This window comes from Sycon ciliatum, chromosome 5, assembly GCF_964019385.1.
Source record: "Sycon ciliatum chromosome 5, ocSycCili1.1, whole genome shotgun sequence".
NCBI classification, from domain to species: domain Eukaryota; kingdom Metazoa; phylum Porifera; class Calcarea; order Leucosolenida; family Sycettidae; genus Sycon; species Sycon ciliatum.
The window spans coordinates 20,751,786-20,773,458 of NC_088647.1; the positions used below are offsets into that span (position 1 = coordinate 20,751,786).

The 21,673-nt window shown below is 46.5% G+C and overlaps 1 long non-coding RNA gene across 1 annotated transcript; it reads left to right on the plus strand.

The window, feature by feature from the left end:
* Window positions 1–5,704: 5,704 nt before the first annotated feature.
* Window positions 5,705–6,350, plus strand: LOC135816667 (uncharacterized). Its single transcript, XR_010553447.1, has 2 exons — window positions 5,705–5,832; window positions 6,028–6,350. It is a non-coding gene; the product is annotated as an uncharacterized LOC135816667 (long non-coding RNA).
* Window positions 6,351–21,673: the final 15,323 nt, after the last annotated feature.

Sequence of the window (21,673 nt, forward strand, 5' to 3'; positions counted from 1 at the left end):
AGGAGTATTGCTGAGCTACCATGTCGACTGTTACATACTACCAAGAGTACATAACCCCCCAGAGTGTGCAACGCCTGATCCAGCTCTGCATAGGGTCTTGGTCGAGCGTATAGGGGTCAGCGGGTAATGCTCGGCTTTTCACTATTTTCATGCTTTACATAATGCTTTTGTAATGCCTTATAAAGAAGCATATAATGCTCACATAATGCTTGGGGATAGTTAGTAAGACACATCAAACATGATTATGGAACTTGAAACTCAAAAAGGTACGCGGACTCGTAATAATAATTCTAAATCACCAGGAAGAAGCTCGGTTTAATGCTTTACAAAATGCCCTAACAAGAAGAATATAATGCCCTTAATTAATGCCTCGAAATTTAAAATCCTAATTCTCAATATAATGCCGGCATTACCCGCTGACCCCTAGATAATGCCCTATAATGCTTCGAAATTTAAAATCCCATATAATTCTCAATATACTGCCGGCATTACCCGCTGACCCCTAGTACAGTATGGCGACTAGGCTTGAGCTACCTTGCTTGGATTTCATGCCGTGTGGATTTTTAGTACATGCATTACTTTCCTCTGCGATGGTATCACAAGTTACAACGCACCAGTCCTGTACTGCTGCTGTTGCTGCTGCTCGGCTTCCCATTCCTGGTTGAGAAACAGCTGACGAAATCTTACCATGCATGCACAAATCCTTCCGAAATAGCTGAATGATCCTACCACCCTAGCTCTAGTTTGACTGGGTGTACTTTTTGTTTGTTTCTAGAATCGCTTACATACCCACTGTAGCCTTGCCATCCTTCTGATTTAGCCTCCAAAACTCGCAGCTGGGCATCATCAAGGGGTCGTGATCGTCCTCGGGGTCGTCGTATGTCTGTTGTGTTGATTGACATTAGGAGGGCTTGGAAAGAGGACGATTCTTCGCCTTCCCTCACTACATGGCCGAACCACAGCAGTCTCTGTTGCCTGCAGACTTGGGATAGTGGGGTCTGCTCGGTTCTAGCATACAGCGCTGTGTTCGAGATTCGTTGTAGGTACGTGATACCAATGATGGTACGTAGTTTCTTCCGGTGCCATACATTGACGACGTCGGTTAATGTTTGCGATAAGGTCCAAAGCGCACAATTATACAGCAAGACAGGCAATATCAGGCAGGAAAACATACACAGCCTGGAATTCAGGTTGTGGCGTTTCCATGGAATGCTTGCAAATGCCCGATTTGCAGCAGGCACTCTGGCTGCTATGTCTTCTGCTGTGCCTAGCATACTCCCCAGCAGCTTCACCGATTTCCAGGAATCATCTTCCTTGGTCACAGTGAAATATTGAGTGTTTGCCACGTTAAGCTTCAGATTGTCATCCGAGAAAACGGGTTCACACACACGGACGGTTTCTTCCACAGATGATCGCTCGTTCTGATGGGCAGTGGTGTCGTCTGCGTATTGTGTGAAAGTTGCTGGTAGGTCTGACGCGGGTAGAGCTTGCTCTCGGATCTTACGCATGGAACCTTCGGCGTAAGTTATAAACATTATTGGTGACATTGGGTCACCCTGGACGACGCCGATGTTCGTTGGAAATGGTTTGCTTAGTTGTTTACCAAGCTTCGTGCGGGCTGTTGTGTTTGATACTAGGACTGCAGTGGTGGACGTTGGTGCGCCAGCAGTGGCTAACCTCTCCAGAGCAACCTGACGAATGACAGTGCCAAACGCACCGCTGAAGTCCAATAATGCCGATGAATATGACCAGTCGCCAAGTAGTGCGCGCTCACACGTCGTCCTGGCGTAAAAGACACTATCTGTGGTCGATCTGCCAGCATGTATGTATATGCAAAATAATTGAAGGGCATAAAACATCACGCTGCAGGTGAGGGTGAAAGATATAGTGCGACCAGTCTGCTCAGCGTGTTAAATACAGCATGAAGATGAACAATAACACATCGAACGTATCAAGGTGATGATAGTCACAAGAAAACGTTCTGGAATTGTTTCATTATTTTTAATTGTTTATACATGGTTATGAGTGCGCAATTGATATTTTTTATTGCTGTTTAGCGTATCAAGGAGAAACATTATTCTTAGCACTATCATGGGATTAACGCCAAGCAACTGAAGTCAACGCATTTTTTGTTTTTGGCTTGTGGTAGATCTAAGTACAGTGTAGTTGCACTTGGCTATTTTATGTATGTTATCCGGCCTCTGAGTTACATGACACATTTCCCTTCTGAACATAATACATTGTGTGTGTTCAGAAGAAAAATGTGTTGTCTGTTCAGTTGTTTGACGCTAGTCATGTGTTAGTGTTGTTGTTGTTGTTGTTGTTGTTGTTGTTGTTGTTGTTGTTGTTGTTGTTGTTGTTGTTGTTGTTGTTGTTGTTGTTGTTGTTGTTGTTGTTGTTGTTGTTGTTGTTGTTGTTGTTGTTGTTGTTGTTGTTGTTGTTGTCGTAGAAGTTCTTTTACCGTCGCACCATAAACTAGTGCTAAAAATAATGTTTCTTTTTCAAAGTTTGATTCGTTCTATCTGTGAGTGCCTGCGCGCGTTGAGACTTCGCCTGCGATAGATGCATGAGCTGTACAGCGAGTGCGAGTGCTTCACAGTCACAGTTTGCCAAGGCCAGCCAGCAAGGGCTACCGACAATTGCTTGTACGGTAGTGGTATGTTTGTACAATCATGCATTATGCTGTTGTGACGGTCATACTGTATAACATGTAAATTTAAAAGAAAGGTGTATTAAAATTTCGGTATCAGGAATCTGCCAAGTTTCAGGTATAATGTAGAATGAGGTGATCAGCCATCCCTTTACATACAGTGCATACTCTAGTGCCTTTTAGGCGTTATCTAAATTTAGGTGGCTGGTTTCTCTACCGAAATCACCGAAATTACAGTTACACCGAAAAAACATGTTTCACAGTAGCTACGACCCCTGCTGCACAGGCACAACTGAATACTAAAAAACTCAACTCCCTGGTCAATACTGTACTAGGACCATAGCCTTGGCACTCGTACTCTTCATCAAAAGTCTTTCCTCAGCTTTGAGCGTGTTGCAGCTCTCCAGAGGAAAGTTGGTGCCAAGCTAAGCACCATGACACGTCGCCTCCTGACAACCCGAGCTAAACGTATGTTCTATTTATCCTTCATACAATCCACTCTTGGGTATGCGAGTAATGCATTCATGTATGTACACTGTCTTCGCACCACAGAATATGACAACCTGATCAAGATCAGTAAACGTGCATTACGGATAGTGTTTGGTTACCCTTTCAGTCCGCTTCAGTTTAAAATTGTAAGCAATTGTTTTCCGATTCGTCCTGGGCCAGACCAGTGCCCCCTTTTCGGGACCTCTTTGCACTTCGTTCTTCAGCAGCTAACACTTTGCAATGTCGGACCCGCCTTTACCCCTCCAATGGTCTTGTTCTACCCCGAGTTTATTCACGCTACGGTTTTTTCCTCTTTCTTACTTGGCTGCAGACATTCATTGTTGGGATGACGTTTACCTTGGCAAATAGTATTCCTGCCTGCAGACAAGCTTTCACTGCTTCCACTCTGTGTCAGGGGCGTCGGAAGCAGTTTAACATTGGTGCGGCGAAAGTGTGAGAGGGGGTCTGGGGGTCTTCCTCCCCGGATTTAATTTTTGAAAATTGGGCCTAAAAGGCCACATTTTAATGCTACAGAATAATATGAGAAATAAGAATATGCATGCTGATGATACACCGCATTGTCGATGTAAAACATGGTACCTGTACAAGAGTCGACATGCCATCAACAAGGTTGAAAATGTAAAAAAAAAAAAAAAACTTCCAAAATTATTGGTGCGGCTTTGGCCGCACCTGCCGCACTGGTTCAGACGCCCCTGTGTGTATAATGTCTTCATCTGAAAAACCAGACGTGAGGCCAGCTCCTGAGAGCCGATCTCAGATCGAGATCCCTCCCATTTACGGAAATCCTGAAACCACGTGGTCACGTGGTTATTTTGCCGCTCTACATCTTTGCTTGTGCTGTCTTCTTCTCCTTGAGATGGTGTGTAGACATATGGTTGGCCACAATACTTTTCTTTTCTGATAGCATTTGACTGTAGACCTGGCATTACAACCGTCAACAGCTAACTGTACGTGCTTCACCAGGAAAGCAAGACATGCGCTGTTGAGCGCTCAAATCGACTTACGGCACTGAGTCCATGAGAAATTCCAGTTTTCGAGCCTCCTCAGCTGCACCCGGCAAAGGCAGTTCTTTTCGAACGAGCCCTTTCTGTTTATAGCCGCTCCTTCATCCTGGTCCAAATTTATCAATGCATCAGTGTCTACTTTAGTATCCCTAGAGATGCTATCGCCAGAGCCTATGGCACAACGAGAAAACTCCCCTCCGTCTGTTTGATATTCACTTCGCATACGTCTCCTCCATAGCTCTCCACTAATCTAAAAACCTCGTAAACCATTTTGCCATTTCTCCGGATATGTGTAACTGCCTCGGTTGGGCATGCTACATGCATGGTTTTGTATACATTTACCTGACCACATCGCTACGATCATAACGTCTTTATGTAGCAATGTGCTCAGGTAAATGTACATTGTCTAATTATAATTATGTAGCATTAGTGCTAAAGGTGTTACGTTTCAACACAATCACAAAGTTATGTGTCGGTAGAATGCATGCAAAGGTTGCACCTCATGACCATGATGACCATGACTGTAGCCGATTGTTGCGAAAAACCTGGGATTTCCCGATATTATCCACTATGAAACTCGTTATGCCGCTCAAACCTTACATATTGCTCGTTTTGTTCCTTTCTAATGCTCCATAATGCTCTGATGCTCGGATTGTCTTATAATGCCGAATATAATGCCGGCATTATCCGCTGGACCCTATCTATCACTGTAGCCTTGTAGGTATTTCCTTCTTCTGCGCAGTTACACTGCACACACACACTGGCCTGTACAGAGACTTGACAAGACAATGCAGTGATTGCTGCACCCACGCCACCCACGAGATTGTTGCGTTTCTCTCACTTTGCTGTAAGGGGGGGGGGGGGAGGGAGAGGGGGGGGGGGGTATGACTTGGTTGGACCCAGCCACTACTTAAAAGTTTTTTACTGTTTTAGTAGCACTATGCAGGATTGTGTCCCTGGGCTTGGCTGCAAAAAAGAATCTTCTGCTACAATAGGGTTTCCAGGGGTTACGTCAAACGACGCTGACGACAACGTAGCAGCGGAGTTTTGCCTTTGGGATCAAATAATCATAGCGTCCCCCACCGTGCTACTGACGTCAGTAGCGACTGTGCTTGAACAGTTGAAGTGCCCCCTCCCTCCACACGGTCGGATCCGCGCGGTGGGGGGGGGGGCGGTTTGTACCACTCCTTAGCTGTTAGGACAGGTCGGTAGTCGTAGTCAAAGGCCCACATAATCATTGCGGAGGTCCTCAATAGACCGTGCCCTCACTGCCTAGATCAGCGCGTACAGAACGTCGTTGCACGCAGTGCACGTGTTGATCCGTTGCGACCAGCGAGCTGCATGCAGCGCATACATGCATGCGTGTACTGCTTACCCACGGCTGCATCGAGTGCATGGCCTAGCCTGCGCCGCCGCTAGACGTGCGACCGGATTTTAATGTCCACGACAGTCGACAGTACTACTAGTACTAGTAGTACTACTAGTAGTAGTAGTAGTAGCTGGCAAGTAATAATAGTTAGTTCTTTTCGACTATCCGCTGTCAAGCTTTGAAAATTAATGGGATCATAAATATTATTGTTAGCTGCTTTGTAGTGCGCTCCTCCGGTGGAAAACGTCTTTAAAACTGTCGTATCGATCCTTCACACTAAATATCGTGTGTGATCTGTGGTAAGGAAATGACTCTGTCCTACGCTCAATGTTCTTTGCTTGCAATATCGTATACTTCTTCCCACTATCACCATTCAGCATTCGTCGCAGCTTCTGCCGCGAGTAGAGATTTTGCCGTGAAAGACAACGAATCACGCTAGCGGCCATTTTGATTGTTTGCCTGTACGTGTATGCCATCATTTTCCTTGTGTTCAGCGCTCGCTCCATGATCCAGCTCTAGATTCTCAACACAACGACAACAATGGCTGCCCCTGTGCGATTCTGCTGGAGGTCCACTGCGCTGCTCTCTGTATCGATGAGCACGGCGTTCGCTTCGGCATTCGTGGGATCTCCGCCAGGCTACGAGCGCTCGTCGCGCGAGAGCGAAACGGGCCGCAGTTTGAACGAAACGGCCAGTAGCTCATCAGAGACTTTGACCTGCCGAGACCGAGCTGGTGAACAGCCAACCTATCAACCGACGTACAAAGAATATCTCTTATTGGCGATTGTGCCATCGTGAGAATAAAGAATTCAAAAGATATGCTGTTCGCCCTTCTGATCAATAGAATAATAAGGAATGGAACTGGAGAGGCGACCTTCAATCAGCATGCCGTTGCCCAGTATGCTGGACAATCCTGTATTATTATTATTGTGACCATGATTGGTTTTGAAGTTGATTGTTCCAACGAGGACTAAGTTCGTGTGATTGTGTATATTCGTCAAATAGCAGTGTAAATAACTAGTTACATGCAGTCAGTAGTATTATGGAGCTGTAGGACTACAAGGACTGCCACAGTGAGTTCGTGAGTGGAGGAAGCTGCGCCAATGCCAGAACATTTGCAGAACAGGATGCCATGGAGGAATATTGCTGAGCTGTAACATACTACAACAGACTGACTCACTGTCACTGTACTCAGTACTACTAGTACTAGTCTGACTGGTACTGAGTCTGTGCACAGTCAGTGAGTGCTAGTGCTGATCACCATTGCCTAGGCCCTGCCAATGTTGCAGTGTTGCGCTGGAGCAGTACTACTCCGATGGACGACTGAACTGTGCAGCACTCTCCACAGCATCACCATAGAATACCTCTGGATAACAATACTGTAATACCGGCAGTACATGTAGTAGCCAACTGATCCTACCCACAGCACTCACTCAGTCCAGGTCCAACTGCCAGCTAGTGTAGCCGGCTGCACAGTCAGCGTGTTGCAGCAACACACCTGATCTGATTCGTCTATGGAACGCAGCCAGTAAGACTGGGCATGGGATGGGTACATTTACACTGTCCTGCAATTTTCCTTGCTACTCAACTGGCTGCAGGGGCATCCATAGCGTATGCAGAGCGTACAGTATAGGGGTCAGTGGGTAATGCTCGCTTTTCACTATTTCATGCTTTACATAATGCTTTTGTAATGCCTTATAAAGAAGCAAATAATGCCCACATAATGCTCACATAATGCTCGGGGGTAGTTAGTAAGACACATCAAACATGATTATGGAACTTGAAACTCAAAAAGATACGCGGACTCGTAATGATAATTCTAAATCACCAGGAAGAAGTTCGGCTTTTAAAATGCTTTACGTAATACTTTTGTAATGCCCTAAACCTTAAGCATATAATGCCCTTCATTAATGCCTCGAAATTTAAAATCCTAATTCTCAATATAATGCCGGCATTACCCGCTGACCCCTTGATAATGCCCTATAATGCTTCGAAATTTAAAATCCCATATAAATCTCAATATACTGCCGGCATTACCCGCTGACCCCCAGTACAGTATGGCGACTAGGCTTGAGCTACCTTGCTTGGATTTCATGCCTTGTGGATTTTTAGTACATGCATTACTTTCCTCTGCGATGGTATTACAAGTTACAACGCATCAGTCCTGTACTGCTGCTGTTGCTGCTGCTAGGCTTTCCATTCCTGGTTGAGAAACAGCTGACGAAATCTTACCATGCATGCACAAATCCTTCAGAAATAGCTGAATGATCCTACCACCCTAGGTCTAGTTTGACTGGGTGTACTTTTGTTTGTTTCTAGAATCGCTTACACACCCACTGTAGCCTTGCCATCCTTCTGATTTAGCCTCCAAAACTCGCAGCTGGGCATCATCAAGGGGTCGGTGCCTTATGATGCTCTCCTGGGTGAGAATTTGTCCCGAAATCATTTGTAGTATATGTATGATCAAGGGCGTCGGAACCGCACCGGCCGGGGCGGCCATGGCCGCCCCACTTTTTCGGCCGTTTTTTTTTTTTTTTTTTTTTTTTAGCACACTGCAACAAAGCGCGATGATCTCAGCGCAAACGTGGCAAATCCTTGTCCCCGATCGTGGTTTGTTGCAGAATCAAAAGTCCATGTACACTGAAATGGCACCAAATGCCTGGGAATGCTTGCAATTGGCTTCAATTTTTGAATTTTTTTCCCGGGGGAGGGTAATGTTTGTCCCCGATCGTAGCATCTTCTTGGTTTTTTGCAGAATCAAAAAGTCTTTCATTGTAGTTACCGTACACTGAAATGGCACCAAATGCCCGGAAGTTTCATTTTTGAAATTTTTTCCCGGGGGAGGACCCCGGACCCCTTCCATGGCCGCCCCACTTCCAAAGTCGTTCCGACGCGCCTGATGATAAACCAGAAGCAATCTGAAAATTCTTTAGAATAGTACGATAGTCATGATGTAATGCCCAAGTGAACTGCAGAAGGTGCAGAGACTACAGCTTTACTGTCCATTGTGATGGCTGCGGTGTCTTGCAGGTCATACATGTAGCTGGAGGTGACCCGACGTTTTCGCAGCCGCGAATTGACCTTGCACACTCTTTGCCCCCGTTTGGCATCTGGTCAGGTCGTTCTGCAGCTGTTGCAGATTTGCTGCTTCAGGGCCAGGGTTGGAGGATGGGGCAGGGAGAGAGGGGGAGAAGGAGAGAGGGAGGGAGGAAGGGAGAGAGAGAGGGAAGGAGAGATAGAGGGAGAGAGAGATAGAGAAAGAGATAGATCGACGAGAGAGAGAGAGATAGATCGAGAGAGAGATAGATCGAGAGCGAGAGAGATAGATAGATCGAGAGCGAGAGAGAGAGAGATAGATCGAGAGCGAGAGAGACATAGATCGAGGGAGAGAGAGAGAGAGAGAGAGTAAGTTACATTATAAAGACAGGTAAGTCTAACAAATGAGGACTGAGACCTCTACAACAGGGTTTTTACGCCTGAAAGCAGGTGCATGATTTAACAAGCAGGTTGTCAGTCTAGAGTTTATGCGCAGATGGAGAAAAAAGCGCAGAATTTGTGTAATATGAGAGAGAGAGAGAGAGAGAGAGAGAGAGAGAGAGAGAGAGAGAGAGAGAGAGAGAGAGAGAGAGAGAGGGAGAGAGACAGAGAGAGACACAGAGAGACACAGAGAGACACAGAGAGACAAAGAGAGACACAGAGAGACACAGACACACAGAGAAAGACAGATAAAGAGAGACAGAGAGCCAGAGAGCCAGAGAGACAGAGAGACAGAGAGACAGAGACAGAGACAGAGACAGAGACAGAGACAGAGACAGAGACAGAGAGAGACAGAGAGAGACAGAGAGACAGAGAGACAGAGAGAGAGAGAGAGAGAGAGAGAGAGAGAGAGAGAGAGAGAGAGAGAGAGAGAGAGAGAGAGAGAGAGAGAGAGAGAGAGAGAGAGAGAGAGAGAGAGAGAGAGAGAGAGAGATGGGTAAGTGAGGGAAAGAAAGAAAGTGGTGGAGAGATATACGTATAGAGAGAGAAAGAGTTCTGAGGCATATCGTCGCTATGACTAATATTCCACTTTTACAAGAGGTTCAACATAATGATTTGGGTCCGCTCATGGCAGGCCAGTGTGATACATGTGCATGGCTAGCACCAGTCATGTGCAGAGCACCCTGGGCAATCACTCTGTTGCAGGTGTCGGTATGCAGCAATCTTGAAGCTCTACAGGTCCAGAACTGCCTGTGGCAATCTATTCTACACTGGCATGATGCAGCATGGGAAAGAGCGCAGAAGGTAGTCAGGAGCTCGTGGCTAGAGATTCAGCTCAAGCTGGTCGGGATGGTGCTGTGCTTGGGCGGCTCGTGTGCGGCGATGACGTGGCGGCATAGGCGGGGGCATGGCTGCAACTAATTACTTGAGCAGACCATGGTCACACATCAGTGTATATACAGACAGTAAGCAGAGCTAGAGAGCAGAGACCTTTCGCCAAACAATGAGGCTGGGAAGTATGGTACCAGGGCCAATGGCAATGACATTTTAGCCTTAGGGCGCGGAGCTGGACAGCATCCAGCATCGCCAGGTGTGAGGGAGCTGATCCCATCGGCATCCACGCAGGGGGGGGGGGAGGGGGGGGGGGGAGGGGGGGGGGCATATTCCATCATTGGCCGGACGAATCCTTTGTAGACAGTCACTCTGCTATCATTTTCTTTTCTTCTTTTATCACCAAATGTGGCTGCTAGTACGTGAACAAAAGTCGTACGGATCGCTCTGTCGGAACACGATTACCGTACATGCGTACACATAATCTGAAATGCATACACCTTTGCACGTTTCCACTTCGGGTCGACCCGGTCCTCATAATATCACCGTACAGAAATGTGTAAGCAACACTGTACGCACCTTTAGCCAAGTCCCTTATTGGTCATCTCCTAGACAACAAGACTGCCCTCGACTCACTTAGCATGCATGCGGTGTTCGTTGTCATGTCACGTCATAGGCGCTACATGTAGGCCATACATGTAGCCCTCCAGGGGCCGACGAGCGTGGCGCCCGGCGCATTGTGCTAGTGGGTAGGAGCGATAACGGTTTGGAAGGCGGAGGCAGCGTTTTACCTGTGTGATGTCTGTTCGCAATATTAGATTTTAGAAGTGCACACACGTAACGGTATAGGTTAGGCACAGTTTGGTACTAGTAGTAGTACTGTAGTAGTAGTGACAGCTGAGGATCAGTCCAGCCCGTATTTAGCAGCGCTCAGCGTGGTTAGAAATCTTACTGACGTGTTACTTCGTCGTGCTCTTAGCAACTACAATGTCATGTTGACCTTACCAGAGCTAACTACTTTGTGAAGCTTTGTAGTATCTGTGTTACTTTTCACTGCCTTGCTACCAGGCGCTTTGGTCCAAGGCCTCGCAGAAACGCTCTGGTCGCTAACTGTAAGAATACCTTGGGTTTGCGGGGAAACAGTCTAGCAAAATAGAAGTTTTAGAATCGCTAAAAGTCAAACGTCGGTTGTCTCATTTGGAAGGACATCGCGCTAGCTCTCAATCGTCGGTGAGTGCCTTTACTATGGATAGTTACTCTCTCATTAATCATTGCGCTGGGAAGGACATTATCAGAGCGTGGCGACGTCGTTTGCCGCGTGTACAGTACAAGACTGTACACTGTATGTACGTAGAGTCGTTTTTTCTTTTTTTTTCTTTTAGGAATGGACTCCTTGATCTTGAGCCTCTTGTACGGGCAAAATAACACATTATTTTGTGAAGAATCAACACAGTAACATAAAATGAATCGTAGAGTCTACAATCATGATGTACATGTACATCCATCAATCCCTACTTCTCTTTGTACATACATCTACATCTACTACTGTTCTTTCAATCAAATGAACCCCTCGATAGGCACATTGCCTTTGGGTCATTTCATAATAATAATAATAATAATAATCCTATGTATGATACCATGGTCACCATGGAAATTCGATTTTTTGTCTTTCCTTCGTGGAAGTATGTTCCATTTCAAGATGGCACTGGAGTTGCAGATACTGAAACATGACATTGTTCGGTTCCATAAACATTTCTAGAAGCATCCCGTGACGTGTACAATGTATGGTGTCTAGTGCCGTGGCGGCACCTCTTCTTGCAAGAAGGGAAGACAATCGCAGGTAGTAAATGCCATTGCGGCCATTTCCTCTTCTTTCCTTTGTTCGTTTTCGTTGTGCTCATTGCGGGATTGTGTATAGGACGAAGCGACAACAATGGTCAGCCGTTCTACACTGTATTGGAAGGGCGCATGCCTCCTCAGTATGCCAGTCGCGGTGGTGATCGCTTCGGCGCGCACGTTTGTGGCCCCATCCTCCGGCCAGGAGCACACATCGTCAGACGAAACGAGAAAGAAGCGCGAAGATGCTGCCAGGCAAACCTACTCGCCGGAGAACACGGAGACTTTGATGCGCGGACTGATGCTGGACAGATGATGGAGTACGGAACGAGAGTTGTAGTAGTAGTAGTAGTAGTAGTAGTAGTAGTAGTAGTAGTAGTAGTAGTAGTAGTAGTAGTAGTAGTAGTAGTAGTAGTAGTAGTAGTAGTAGTAGTAGTAGTAGTAGTAGTAGTAGTAGTAGTAGTAGTAGTAGTAGTAGTAGTAGTAGTAGTAGTAGTAGTAGTAGTAGTAGTAGTAGTAGTAGTAGTAGTAGTAGTAGTAGTAGTAGTAGTAGTAGTAGTAGTAGTAGTAGTAGTAGTAGTAGTAGTAGTAGTAGTAGTAGTAGTAGTAGTAGTAGTAGTAGTAGTAGTAGTAGTAGTAGTAGTAGTAGTAGTAGTAGTAGTAGTAGTAGTAGTAGTAGTAGTAGTAGTAGTAGTAGTAGTAGTAGTAGTAGTAGTAGTAGTAGTAGTAGTAGTAGTAGTAGTAGTAGTAGTAGTAGTAGTAGTAGTAGTAGTAGTAGTAGTAGTAGTAGTAGTAGTTGCTTTTGAGTTCAAAGTATTATATTTCAATTGAGTGTTCTATTTTATTCCGAAATTGGGTTGTCTTTTTGCTTTGACTCTTACTTCATGTTGTTGTGAATAAAACCGTTCTCAAGTAGTAGTAGTAGTAGTAGTAGTAGTAGTAGTAGTAGTAGTAGTAGTAGTAGTAGTAGTAGTAGTAGTAGTAGTAGTAGTAGTAGTAGTAGTAGTAGTAGTAGTAGTAGTAGTAGTAGTCCCCCCAGGAAGTCCCACCAGAAGAGCTAAGTTCGTTCACTGCGGCCCGCCTCATCCCACTGGACAAGCAACCGGGGGTGCGCCCTATCGCTGTTGGGGAGGTTTTCCGGAGACTAATAGGCAAAGCTGTGATGAAGATAATTCAGTATGACGCCATGCACGCCACAGCCCCTCGTCAACTCTGTGTTGGTGTTCCGTCTGGGTGTGAAGCTGCCGTGCATACGATGACCGACATGCTTGTCTCGCCGGAGGTGGAGGGTGTGCTCTTGGTCGATGCCACCAACGCTTTCAACGCTATGAACCGCACAGCAGCCCTACACAACGTGCCACTCGTCTGCCCTGCCCTGGGGCAGGTGTTCAAGAACACCTACAGCAGTCCATGCCGCCTGTTTGTGTCGGGTGGTGGAGAGATAAGGAGTCAGGAGGGTACCTGCCAAGGTGATCCTCTCGCCATGGCGATATACGCGGTCGCCATGATGCCATTGATAGACAAGCTGTCAGAGTGCTGCCCCGACGTGGTGCAGCTATGGTATGCTGATGACGATGCTGGTGGCGGACAGCTCCTCAATCTAAGGCAGTACTGGGATGGGATTCTGGAGCATGGCCCTGGGTATGGGTACTACCCTAACGCGAACAAGACAACACTAATTGTCAAGGAGCAGCATTCGGCCCTGGCACTCCAGCTTTTCAGGGACACGGGCATTCGTGTTGTGACCGAGGGTGCTCGTTATCTTGGCGGCGCACTCGGTACAACGGTCTTCTGTGAGGAGTATATCACAGATTTGATCGACAAGTGGACGCTGCAGGTTGATCGCCTGGCGGAGGTGGCCACCACTCAGCCACATGCTGCGTACGAGGTGTTTGTAAAGGGCCTCGTGTCCAAGTGGCGGTACCACTTGCGCGTCCTATCTTGCCCTGCGCATCTTCTGGCCCGTCTCGACGCCGCCATTACGGACAAGCTGCTGCCAGCGCTCAGCGGCCATTCGTGTTCGGACGAGTCGGCACTGAGAAAGTTGCTATCGCTACCAGCGCGGTTTGGTGGCATGGCAATCCCTGTGCCCTCGGTGGAGGCCGAGAAAGAGTTTTCTGCATCCAGACAGATTGTGGCTCCTGTGGCGGCCTGCATAAGACCACCAGAATATCCTACAAGCACCAACGAAACTACTCAAACAGACCAGCTGAACGAGGCAATAGCCCTCAGCCGGCAGGAGGCCGGGCGTATTCGCAGAGAGAAAGCTGCCCAAGCCACGGGTCTCGTTAGCGAATTGCGCCCGGATTTGACAGCAACACAGGCGCTGTTGGTGGAGAATGCCGCGGAAAAGGGCGTATCATCTTGGGTAACGGCGGAACCATCGTCCCAAATGCAGATGGTGCTGAACAAATCGGATTTCCGAGATGCGTTCTGCATCCGCTACGGCCTGCAGCCTGACGGACTCCCCCTGACTTGTGTATGTGGTGCTGCAAACACAATAGACCATGCGATGATGTGTCCGGCAGGGGGCTACCCCATGGCACGCCACAATGAGATCCGGGACTTGTTGGCTGACGTGATGCGTGAGGCGGTCCGGGATGTGGAGGTAGAACCGCCTCTACTACCATATGATGGTGAGCGGCTCCAAGGGAGGACAGCCAACCGCTCGGCAGGTGCCCGCCTGGACATCCGGGCTTGTGGCTTCTGGACGAGACAGCAAGATGCCTTTTTCGACATCCGGGTTACACACCCAAAGGCAAGCTTGCTGTCGCGTCAGGAAGTCATCAGCCAGCTCCGAACGCATGAACGGATGAAGAAGCGCCAGTACGGAGAGCGGGTGACAGCCGTTGACAGAGGTACGTTTACACCGCTAGTTTTTTCTACCTCGGGCATGATTGGCAGAGAATGTTCAATGGCACTGAAGACACTGGCATGCCTGATTGCTGAGAAGAACGTCGACCTACACGTATCGGTTATCATGGGTCAGCTCCGTTGTAAGCTGTCAGTCTGCCTTATGCGATGGGCAGTCACCTGTTTGCGTGGTTCAAGATCGTCATACCGCCGCAACAGGATGAATTTCACGACGATGTGCAGGTTGCGGGCAGCCTGAGCGTGATAGTACCTGACAGACATTTGCCCAACATTGCCCCATGATAATGAATTCTTGAGTTTTTGGACATTGTATTGCATTGCTGCTCCATCTACATGGCTGTATTTGTGTTTCACATCTCCATTTCAAGTTTCCTAATAAAGATTGTGTCAAGTAGTAGTAGTAGTAGTAGTAGTAGTAGTAGTAGTAGTAGTAGTAGTAGTAGTAGTAGTAGTAGTAGTAGTAGTAGTAGTAGTAGTAGTAGTAGTAGTAGTAGTTGTTGTTGTTGTTGTTGTTGTTGGCTCTCTGATTCCTACCAAAAACGAAAGTACCCTGTAGTATAAAATATTTGAAGAATGGAAGTGTGAAAGGGAAAAAAGAGCGACTTTGAAACTGGTCCTTTACCAACGATCCCCCAGATAGGCGTTAGCCTTTGGGTAATCCTGAAATAAAGATTATTATCATTACATGTCCAGTATTGTTCATGATAAGAAATTCTCTAACTCAATTGGGATATTGTACTGGATAATACTTGAAATGCATTGTCGCATGAATGTAGTTACTGGTTCAAGGTTGATTGTCGAAAAAGGCAGTTCGATCGGTCAAATCACTCGGCCAACAACTACACTGTCTACGGTGAAACATCATGGCTTCCAAAGAAAGGATGCACGTCACTGTGTTTGCCACGTCGGTCATAGCTAACTAACTAATTACATGTACTCACATGTGGTATGGTATGGTATGGTATTTATTTTTATTCACCAATCGAACAGGCATATCTGCCTTCTTGCCGGGATGGCCAGAGCCAACCACGGCTCCTACTAATTGATGAATATGATAATGTGAAGCAAAGAAAAAATGGTACTTTGTCAGCTATATATTCCGTACTAAAAATATGGAAGGGCAGTATGTGGATTCCATATTGAAGGACTATGGATGGTGAAGATGCTTCTTGTGTTTTATGATAAAAGTATAGGGAGAGAGAGAGAGAGAGAGAGAGAGAGAGAGAGAGAGAGAGAGAGAGAGAGAGAGAGAGAGAGAGAGAGAGAGAGAGAGAGAGAGAGAGAGAGAGAGAGAGAGAGAGAGAGAGAGAGAGAGAGAGAGAGAGAGAGAGAGAGAGAGAGAGAGAGAAAGGGGGGAGAAAGAAAGAGAGAGAGAGAGAGAGAGAGAGAGAGAGAAAGAAAGAGAGAGAGAGAGAGAGAGAGAGAGAGAGAGAGAGAGAAAGAGAGAGAAAGAGAGAGAAAGAGAGAGAAGAGAGAGAGAGAGAGAGAGAGAGAGAGAGAGAGAGAGTCATGTATATGTATAATGACCCACTTCTTTCGTAGGGATGTCAATTGAATTATTATCCTATCCACGATGGGAATTAACCATATTGCGTGACCGATCCTTTCAATGTTCTTATCTTTACTTTTCCTTTCCACCTGGACTCTTCCTTGGTTTCCCTTTTCTCTGTAGCTCTTCTCTTGTACCTTCTTGCTGTTATTCACTTACGTCATTGTAAATGTGCGGCTTTGAATAAAACAAGTCGAGACATGTACATACTAGTAGTCATTTCTTGTCACGCAAGTACTAAACTGATTTCCCTGCCCAATAAGCAGATGACTACATAAATACTGGCGAGTACAGTCCTACCGATCAGCAGAGTAGGGATACTAGTACTACTAGTATAGCTGCTGGTGGTCATGACGTAACAACTAACCCGTACTAGTAGTAGTACGTCTTGCAGCTCACCCAGTCATGACGTCAGTGCTCATGCTTACTCCCTGTCTGACTGCTGTTAATGTTGTAGGCCAGTCCAGTTATTACTTATTAGCTTTCGTGGAGTTTTGAATGCTAATACGAGACTAAGTCTAAGGTGAAAAGGCATAGTGGTGGCCCGCGGAAGCGAAGGCTATAGCTTGTGTGTTTCTGAACATTCAAGTGATGCTAACGCGGATCCCGCGAATATTATATAATTATTACTCAATCTGCGGACAGCATTATTATTATTAATACGAGCCGAAAGTCTCAGCTGTGAAGGACGTTGGCGAATGTTCATGTACATGCGTGTCGAGGCCGGTACTGGCAAGACCATCAGACAAAAACAGTTAGGTGTAGATCGTATAGAACGTCAGTACCGTTGGTCAGTACCGTTGGTCAGTGTCGTTGGTCAGTGTCGTTGGTCAGTGTCGTGCAATGTTATCACATGAGCAGAACACACTAAAACAAATCACGGTTCGCGTCAGACTCGGCTAGTAGAGGCCGAGTTTTCCGCATCCGTAGGAGCACAACATACCACTTGAGGTATGAAATTAATCATTTTTTCTGAACGAGATGGTTAGCAACAGCAGACTCATACACCCTATTAAACATCACTGCCGGGACCAGACCATGATGTACGCGATTTGGCGCCACGGGATAATGAAACCGACCCGGCATTACAGTAGTCCGTGAACTCACCGTGCAATGATTATGTCAAGTACATGTACAATACATTGACGTACACGTAGCATGGACCCGCAATCTTCTTGCTATCAAGATGTCACTTCTCTGCGGTTGACGTCACAGTATAAGAATTAGCAGAGAAGTACATGACATAGTTCTCTGTCCAGTGCACCCAGGAACGGGTATGAGGGAGCACGGTGTGGGATAAAAGGGCTAGGGGGTGGCGAGTGCAGGGTCGGCCTATTTTGTCTTTCTGCGTAGAGTTGAGTGAGAGTCGGTCTCTTTTGTCTTTGTGCTGTGTTGGCCCCCACTGGCAACATTGACGTGTTCACTAGTGGTGTACACATATGCGTGAATGTGCGGATGTGTGCGAAACGAGCAATCACGATTCCTTGCTGGAAGCCACGCTCCGCACGCTGTGATTGTAATATCTCTACTAGTGACAGTTGTCACTCCTACATAAACAGAAATGTAGACCTAGACAATAAGATTCCCCGTAACTATTACTAGTACTAGTAGTTCTGCTCGACCTACACTTTCTGGGCTTTAGTCGTGAACATTCTGCGTGAACATTCTGCGTGAACATTCTGCGTGGACGTTCTGCGTGGACGTTCTGCGTGGACATTCTACTTGAATCTTCTGCGGCGGTCTCTTAGCTCTTTGTATGTCGCATAACTAGCCACTTGCGTGTCCCTGTACTGTCAGATGTTCTCTCAGAACACTCACTGCAGGACGTCTACGCACCGGGCCTTGAGGTCATACCGAGCAACCTCTTTCGTTAGATCATGTCTCTCTCCCAAGTGTATGTAGCTGACAGCTGACGGAGGAAGCCGCAAAATACGACTCTCTACCGGCTAGCAGTAGCAGGGACATGTGATCTTCGTGCTATAAAGAAGGGAGCTGCAGAGCGCAAAGGTGATGGTGGTGGTGGTGAAGTGAATGGAGTCTAGAGAACCCGACGGTTAGTGGTCTCTGTTGTTCTGCCTTGTGCAATTGCATTGTATGTATTGATAAATGATTATTATGGACACAGTTGGTTGGTAGGTCTACATGACGTGTGTGTGTGTGTGTGTGTGTGTGTGTGTCTGTGTGTGCATGTTGATTATAATAATACTACATGCATGGGTGTGTGAGATTTAGAGAATGAATATGTGTGTGTGTGTTCGTGTGTGTGTGTGTGTGTGTGTGTGTGTGTCCCATATGGTGCAGTGGTATGTGCAGTCGATTTCCAATCGAGAGGTTGCGGGTTCAATTCCCGACGATTATGGTCGCACACGTCTTTCTTCTCTTTCTCGAACGCTTCCTGACATTTCTTTCATTCTCCTGGGTGGTTACCAACAGCCAGTGTATGCCGGAGTATGTGGTGTATGTAGAAAAAAATGGAAAAATGAAAAATAGGGATTCACTGGCCAGAAAAAGTCACTTCAAACAGCTGTGTGGTGGATACCAGGCTAAAAATAGTGGCGGTCAATTCATCAGCCTTGCAAGCTGTTGAATTGTGTAATCCCAGCACAAGTTGCCATGTCTAACATAGCTGTTCCATATCATCGCTTCCGCGATGGGCATGTCTGAGTTCTGAGGTGTGTGTGAGAGAGAGATTTAGAGAATGAATGTGTGTGTGAGAGAGAGATTTAGAGAATGTGTGTGTGTGTGTGTGTGTGTGTGTGTGTGTGTGTGTGTGTTAGAGAGTGTGTGTGTGTGAAGTGGTTTTTTCTGGCCACTGAATCCCTACTTTTTGGTCTTTTTTCATTTTTTCCCGCGCACACATCACACCACATACTCCGGCATGCACTGGCTGTTGGTAAACCACCCAGGAGAATGAGAGAATAGTCAGCAGGAGTCGGAGAAAGAGAAGAAAGACGTGTGTGACCATAATCGTTGGGAATCGAACCCACAACCTATTGATTGGAAATCGCTGTACATACCACTGCACCATGTGTAGACCAGGCTGAATAGTGGTGGTCCATTCTTCAGCCTTGCAAGCTGTTGAATGGTGCAATCCCAGCACAAGCTGCTATGGCTCCTGCTGTAGTAATTTCTAGTATCGCTATCATTGCCTCTGGCGATGGGTGTCAAATGGTCAATGGTGTGTGTGTGTGTGTGTGTGTTTGTGTGCGTGTGTGTGTGTGCGTGTATGTGCGTGTGAGTGTATGTGTATGTGAGAAAAGGGAGAGAGTGTGGGTGTTTGTGTGTGTAATGGTGTGGGCATATGTGGATTTGGCATTTTAAAAGTCCCCGGCTCTATTCTATGTCATTCACGCCGGAACTGCTGCTGCATAGCCCCAAATCTAAAGACTTGGCAACTTCACACCTGCACCTGACTCTTGCGCTATGATACCCGTCGCCTATCAGTATGATACCCTTCAGAATGTCCCACCTTGCTCCCCCTTATGTTCTGGCTGCTCGTTTTGGAGCCATCAGTTGCCGGATGATCGTAGTAATACGTGAAACTCAGAGTTGTGACAAAGCCTCCAATCTCTCTTGTGCAGTAATAATAATAATGGCTACAAGTACTACAACTACAAGCACCACTGTGATCCGAGAGCCTAGCAAGACCAATGCAACGGTACAAGGGCATCCTGCACCCGAGGATAACGTGTGACCAATGCAACGGTACAAGGGCATCCTGCACCCGAGGAGGATAACGTGCCTGAAGCTAGAGATACATGTACTTCAGTCACAAACATCTCTCCGCAGGACCAGAAGATCAAGATTCTGTGGGATTTCACCATCCGGTGTGATCGCTTCATTGAGCACCGACGGCCTGGTATTATTGTTCTGGTTGGTGGATCTGCCAAGAAGACCCTGATCATTGACATTGCTGTACCTGGTGATCCACGCGTTGCTGAAGAGGAAGTTGAGAAACGTGCCAAGTATCAACTTCTTGCTCGCGAAATCCATGGGCTATGGCAAGTTGAGACTCAGATTGTTCCTGTGGTAGTTGTGTCCAAACAGTTGCCAGGATACCTTGACACCATCGGTATCACCAGCTACTGCTCTGTGTCTGAATTGCAAAAGAATGCTCTCCTTGGCTCGGAAGCTATCCTGCGTAAGGTCCTTGATTTGTAATGCTCTGGGGTGGGTGGTGGAGTTCTTTCGGTCCTATTTTCCTCCAAACCCTCTCGTGTTTCCTATGATCGATATTTAAAAAAAAGTGTTGTGTTTTTCTCTCTATTCTTTACCTACCATCATTTTAATATCCATATGATGCATGGCCCACCTTTGGCTGCTGGATGCTAGCCCGGTGGGTGCCTATCTCCCGTCTTCGGCCCAGTGCTGATGGATTGGACACAAACAGTTTAACTACGCGTAACATGCAACATTTTGGTCCTTTCTGTAAATTTTAATCCTTGGCTTTCGGCATCCGACAATGTGTATTACACTACAATAATTTCGTTTGCTTTCTGTGGAAAGAAAACGTTTGATAGAAGGAAGTGTCTACTCGATTGTGTGGATTTGCGACTTTGCATGCGAAGGTAGAGATTGCGAAACTAGCTTTCTGAGGAGTTATCATTTTCTTGAGAGTTACTATGGGCATGGAGCCGACGCTTGCAATCCTCCTCCACGGCAGGCTACATGTACAGTCATGATATAATACAAAACTGGTAAACCAATGCAACGGTAGATAAACCTTGTTGTAGTTCACACAATTGTTAGATTGACAGCATGAAACAAGGGGGAGGACACTGTGTTCGAAAACAGTGACCTGACTACAACCTTCCGCGGTTAGTGTCATGGTGATGACAACAAACTGTTTACAGCTGACGAGCTGAGAGAAGGACGCCATGGGCAGAAGTTGGAAAGAAAAAGAAAAAGAAGAAGAAGTTTTTATACAAGTTAAAAAAAGAGCGAAGACAACAAGACGACATCAGGAGTAGTCTCCTAACCCCCTACTGTAGCATAACGAGGGTCAGAACCGGGTGCGATACCCATATGGTTCAAATGGCCCGCAGGGACCGGGGCTGTGCCAACCGCGGAAGGTTGTAGTAAGGTCACTGTTTTCGAACACAGTGTCCTCCTCCTTGTTTCATGCTGTCAATCTAACAATTGCATGTACAGTCATGTACATGTACTTGAAACTAGTAGTTCACGTGCATGTAGTTCACGTACCGTGATACAATTGGTACAATTATAACTTAGTTAGTTGCATGACTGTACATGTACGCGTGAGTCAGCTTTGCTCAAGTTAGCTGAGTTACACATGTGTGATTCGACTATTCCTACATTGTACATTGTAGCTCTCTGCATGCTGTATACAGTAGATACCGGTAATGGGGTTCTAGCTACTAAAGATTTAAAATTAATCAGACGTACGTCACGTAGGCCTATGTGGGCCAACAGAACACGTAGGCCAACACATAGGCCAACACGTAGGCCAACATGTAGGCCAACACATCACACCGTTAGAAATCATGTGTAGTGTCCCTGCTTTGCACTGTTTGTTTTCACCCCACGTCACACTCTCACGTACTTGTACTCCT